Consider the following 6,466-nt stretch of genomic DNA (forward strand, 5'->3'; position numbering starts at 1 on the left):
AGGATCCAGAAGAGCACCAAGCAGAAAAGTTATGCTCTATTCCTGACTCCCTGGGATTGACTTGCTTGAGCCTAATTTTATCTTTATTCTTTATCTGAAAATATCATACATGAATAAATAAGCACATTTGCTTTGTAAACAACTGTACTTCGCTGTGCCTTGAGAAATGTGGCTAAAATGATAATATTTGACTGTGAATTATTTCCTGGTCTTCCCTCTAACATTTCCCATTTCCCTCATTCTCTCACCAATGGAATCACACTTGCCCATCAACATTTAATCCTTGGCTCAGGCTCTTTTTCGAAGGAGTGAGGGCCATTATACGTTAAATTGTGCCCCACCAAAAGATGTGTTGAAGTCCTAACCTTCAATATCTCAGAATGTGTGATCTTATTGGAAATAGCATCATTATAGATGTAATTAGTGAAGATGAAGTCATACTGGAGTGGGGTTGGCCCTTATCCAGTATGACTGGTGTCCTCCTCAGGAAAAAAGAGACAAAAACACACAGGGAGAAAACCATGTGAAGACTGGTGCAGAAATTGGACTTATGCTGCCATAAACCAAGGAACTCATAGGGCTACCCCATACTGGAAAAGGCAAGGAAGGATCTTCCCCTGGAGATTTCAGAGGAAAGATGGCCTTGATGACACCCACCTTCATTTAGCACTTCTCATCTCTTCAAAAAGGAGATTATACATTTCTGTTGTTTTAAGCCACCCAATTTATGGTAATTTGTTATGGTATCCCCAGGAAACTAATACAAGGACTCAAGCAATTCGAGACCAGAAAATGTTCTAGAACACAGACCTTTAAAATGGGATTTTGGAGTTGGAATGCCCACTTGTTGGAAGGCAAGAGGGATACCATTACTGTGTTAAGTAGGATGCTAATAACCCATGGCACACAATGATATCACAATTAAGTTTAATGTAAAGGTAAAAGAAGGAGCCCAAGTATTTGTGGTAATCAGTATGGGTAAATGATAAATTAAAAGATAATGGAGTAAGGTTGCTACTTTTGATAGGCCTAGATAACTTGTAAAAAGAAAATGATAGGCTCAAAGCAGTTAATTGCTAACTTAAGGCATGTTCTGATTGCCAGAGGATTGCTATGGTAGCATTAATATAAACTCAGGACAGACTGTGGTGAAAAATTAAGACTGGAATCCATTTACGGCCTTGTTAGAGATGTAAACAGAACTAAATGTACAGTTGCAAGCATTCTCCCAAGTCATTGTCAAAACCCAGATAGAAAATCTTGAGACCATTAGTATCTGGGATAATGACATTTAGGTGGATAAGCATTGTAATCTTGAACCCCTGGATTCTCCTGAGATTTCCTGGCTGATATAAGCAGCCTCATCTTCCTCACCAGAGAATAACAGTTTCTGCTTGCCCGGAGACTGTGTAATGATTACACTGAAATTGTAAATTTGCATGATCTCAAGGTGTAACATTATCATCTCTCACTGCTTCTAGGCCAATAGCCAGATCACGTCTTAACACAACTTGTGCACGGAAGTATAATCCCAGCTCCCATGCTAAAGGCATTTCATGACCTAGCTAATATGTATCAACAGGAATTGGAAGAATGCATATGGGATTGGATCTTGAGTGAGTTAGAGGTAGGAAATAGAGGTTGGAGTTTTGGATGAAAGAATTCACTGACAAGTTCCTGACTAAAGACCAAAGACAATAGTTTGCCCTTTCCCATCCTTCCTTGCCTTATTTCCTTTTTCCTTTATTATCATTACAAATATTATTAGATTATTTAAATACCTTGTAGTGTATTCCTTCAATGAAGTACTATTCAGCCATTTAAAGGTATGAGCTATACCTGTAAGGCACAAGAAACCCAGAAAAGCATGTTTCAGTCATCAATATATAGTAGCACATCAGATTCTTTTGATGGTACTTGTGTTCAGGCCCTAGTTTTACCCTGGTGTTACGGTGACAATTCACTTTCTCAGACATTACTATACTGCCCACCTTAGGCCCCCAGGGATTTTCTGTTGCTGCTGAGCTATTAGTGGCAGGGGAATCCATTTAGTTCTCACACACTGGTGAGAACTTAATATCACAATTAAGTTTAAGGTAAAAGTAATTACCAGATTACACACTGGTAATCTGGAATCACAGGGGAACTGAATGCCCTGTACAGAGAATGAACTTTTCACATGTGGGAGACTGAGCTAATAGATAACACTTTTCTCCCTTCATTTCAGAGATTAACTGTCCTGACATGAAACAGTTTACTCAACATCTGGGAAGATGATCCCATGAGATCATGCAGTCAGTTGCAACTGACACCCACATAGTCAGCCCAGTAATGTATCCCATCATATTTGTTCTCTTTTCTTCCCTTATTCCTATTTCTCTGGGATTTGCCTGCGAATAAGTGAGCACATCAGCTTTTTCTTTAAGCTCTGTTTTCTAGGGTACTTGACTCAAGGTAGATGTTTGTCATATAATGTTACATGAAAAAGTAAGTTATAGAATACTATGGATATTTTATGTAAAAATATAAAAGCATATACACATATTTAATTATTTGTGACACTGTAAAAAGAGGACTGGATGGATACACATCTTTGAGAACAGGTAGGAGTAAATACAAGATTGAATATTTATTTGTTCTTCTCTAGAATTTTTAAGGTCATGTATTTGCAATTTTTTAAAATACTGAAAAAAATACTGGAAAAATACTGAAAAAATACTGAAGAATACTGAAAAAACACTTTAAAATATCATAAAGTATGTTCATATTATGCTATACTTTAAATTGAACATATTGCATATTCTTATATCATTAATAACAAATTTTAGGCATTGGAATTAAACAATTAAAATGATAATATTGGAAAATGAGTTAAACAAAGTAAATGTTGACGTGGTTTTCTATTAGCTTTAACATTTACTGGTCCTAAAATGAAATGTCTTTGTACATAGAGTGGAATTACAACACAGAACAATGTCTTTTAAGGTTGTATTTATACAACACAAAAAAACCCACAAATCTATAAATTAACTGATTTTTTAAAAACTCAATATGGATAAACAAGTAGATAAGAACGCTGTAAAAATTAACTGGTTAAATGACGGTATTTATTCATTGTGCTCTTAAGACAGACCTCTTCATCTTTGCAAAAAAAAAAAAAACCCCTTAACAGAAATTAAAATTGGTTTCTTTCCTTTTTTTTTTTTTTTTTTTTTTTTTTTGCGTAATGAATATTAAGTAGAATTTTGTTTATTCATATTTGATAAACATGGGACTGATATCTATTTCTTTGATATTATACTTACAGAAAAACTTTTTTTTTTTTTTCTTTTTTATTTATTTATTTATTTATTTATTTATTTAATTATTATTATTATACTTTAAGTTGGAGGGTACATGTGCATAACGTGCAGGTTTGTTACATATGTATACTTGTGCCATGTTGCTGTGCTGCACCCATCAACTCGTCATTTACATCAGGTATAACTCCCAGTGCAATCCCTCCCCCCTTCCCCCTCCCCATGATAGGCCCCGGTGTGTGATGTTCCCCTTCCTGAGTCCGAGTGATCTCATTATTCAGTTCCCACCTATGAGTGAGAACATGCGGTGTTTGGTTTTCTGTTCTTGTGATAGTTTGCTAAGAATGATGGATTCCAGCTGCATCCAAGTCCCTACAAAGGACTCAAACTCATCCTTTTTTATGGCTGCATAGTATTCCATGGTGTATATGTGCCACATTTTCTTAATCCAATCTGTCACTGATGGACATTTGGGTTGATTCCAAGTCTTTGCTATTGTGAATAGTGCCGCAATAAACATACGTGTGCATGTGTCTTTATAGCAGCATAATTTATAATCCTTTGGGTATATACCCAGTAATGGGATGGCTGGGTCATATGGTACATCTAGTTCTAGATCCTTGAGGAATCGCCATACTGTTTTCCATAATGGTTGAACTAGTTTACAATCCCACCAACAGTGTAAAAGTGTTCCTATTTCTCCACATCCTCTCCAGCACCTGTTGTTTCCTGACTTTTGAATGATTGCCATTCTAACTGGTGTGAGATGGTATCTCATTGTGGTTTTGATTTGCATTTCTCTGATGGCCAGTGATGATGAGCATTTTTTCATGTGTCTGTTGGCTGTATGAATGTCTTCTTTTGAGAAATGTCTGTTCATATCCTTTGCCCACTTTTTGATGGGGTTGTTTGTTTTTTTCTTGTAAATTTGTTTGAGTTCTTTGTAGGTTCTGGATATTAGCCCTTTGTCAGATGAGTAGATTGCAAAAATTTTTCTTTCCTTTAATCATATTGAAGTTTCAACTTCAATATTATAATAGCATTCAAATAAACATAATGCTTCTTTAGCCATACATGTTCATTTTAAAGATGCAGAATGAAGCTGGGCACGATGGCTCATGTGTGTAATCCCAGCACTTTGGGAGGCTGAGGCAGCCAGATCACCTAAGGTCAGGAGTTCAAGACCAGCCTGGCCAACATGGCAAAACCCCACCTCTACTAAAAATACAAAAATTAGCCGGGCATGGTTGTGGGCACCTGTAGTCTCAGCGACTTGGGAGGCTGAGGCAGGAGAATCGCTTGAACCCGGGAAGTGGAAGCTGCAGTGAGCTGAGATAGCACCACTGCACTCCAGCCTGGGTGACAGAGCAAGACTCCGTCCAAAAATTTAAAAAAAGATACAGTATGAGGCTTCTATATCACCATAACTTGCGTTTAAAACCTTTTTCTTCATTTTATCCTGAAGGTGACAAAATCTCCCCAAGAGAGGGTAGCATGTCCATTAAGGTAGTCTGAACAAAAGGTGATTGTGTAGGTTATTATAAACTGACTTTAGTTTTATTCAATTATTACCCTTAAAATGCAACATACAAATAAATCACTTTGTTTTCACGAAATAATATAAAATTTCAGGTAATTCTTACATACACTAGTGAATAATTTCAGCTTTCTTTCTTGGCAATAAGGACAAACAATTGATTTTAGGGGCCAAAAAGTAGTTGTTAAACCAATACAAATCATGCTTTCATTTGCAGTGAAGGCAAAAGGCTTTGACGCTCCCACTAATTAAAAATATGTAAAATATGAGAAGAAATTACCAAACCAATTGATTTATATCTAGTATTTTATATATATATTTATATAAAATAGGTAAGGATGAAAGCATATAAAGTCCCCTTAATGTATAGACAAGTACAATTCTTGATAACGGTCTATTTATGAATTTTATGGTTTTCACGAATTTATATTGTCAACCTAGATAGAAAACACAGAAGGAGATTCTGCAAAAGGAAATTATGTTTATTCAGAAAAAGGTATTGCAGTGAGAACATATGTGCCATAGTTAACTATGCGAGTATTCAGGAAAGTAAAGGAAGACAGAGGTTTCTAAAGGAAAAATGCGGATTGTGTCACTGTTTTTAGATAATTATTCTGGCTACAAGGATCAGTAACAACAAGGGTGGTGCCAGTCCAAGGGTGGACAGGCAGTTGCTGGGCAGATGTTCTGACAGAGGTGTAAGATTGTAAGATTGTGATGGCCTTTGTGCAAGATTGTGGTTTTTGTGGACAATTTTGTGATACTTCCTTTGGGACATTTATGCACGAGAATTCTCCCTTCATGGCTTTCCTTACCTCTATTTGTCAGAGATTTTTAACACAAGTGACTGCATTTTGACTGACAATTTTCACAATGTTTATGTCATAACTAAAAATTACAATAACTGGCTCCAAAATTAGCTGTTTCACACAAAGGTCTTAACTGATAAATAGGACAATCATAAGGAATATTTTAAAAGGTGATTATTAACCTCTGTTAAAAATAGGTCCAAGAATTTTGCACTCAGAACCAAGGATGGAGAGAAAGAAGTCCAGATTTATTCAGCAGAAAGCTCATATTCCTAAACGAGGATGAAGAGGCTAGGATTACACAGGGTAGAAGCTCACATCCATACCGAAAGATAAAGGAGGCCTACGTTACACAGCTTGACACTTATACATCCATATCCAAGGAGGAAGGAAACCAGGGTTCATACAACCAGGAAAGTCATATCCATCTCCATATAGATAAGAATTCCAGGGTTTTTACATATCCAGGATATGCATATCTACACCTCAGAAACAAAGAAATTAGCCACTAATTCATTACTAGTGGGAACATAAAATGGTACAGCCGCTCTGGCGAACAGTCTGGGCATTTCCTAAAGCCCTAAATAAATACATAACTATTATACCACTCAGCAGTTGCAGTTCTGGGTTTATCCTGGAGAAATGAAAACCTAGGTTTGTAGAAAAACCTGCCCAGGAATGCTCGTAACAATGCGATGTGTAATAGCCTGAGTGGAAACCCTCCAGTCCTTTCAACGGGTAACTGGTTAAACTGACTATGGTACATCCATCCATACCATTGAATAGTACTCAGCAATAAAAAGAGAACAAAGTATTGATAC

General features: G+C 36.5%; 1 protein-coding gene across 1 annotated transcript in view; it reads right to left on the bottom strand.

Moving 5' to 3' along the window:
- LOC139357207 (uncharacterized) overlaps positions 1–6,466 on the bottom strand; it is a 302,109-nt gene that overhangs the window by 266,156 nt on the left and 29,487 nt on the right. Inside the window, exon 2 of the mRNA XM_071073328.1 lies at positions 1,782–1,839. The gene's annotated coding sequence lies outside the window, so the exon portion shown is untranslated. The remainder of the gene's footprint in view (positions 1–1,781; positions 1,840–6,466) is intronic.

The sequence above is a fragment of the Macaca nemestrina genome, chromosome 11, assembly GCF_043159975.1.
Source record: "Macaca nemestrina isolate mMacNem1 chromosome 11, mMacNem.hap1, whole genome shotgun sequence".
NCBI lineage: Eukaryota > Metazoa > Chordata > Mammalia > Primates > Cercopithecidae > Macaca > Macaca nemestrina.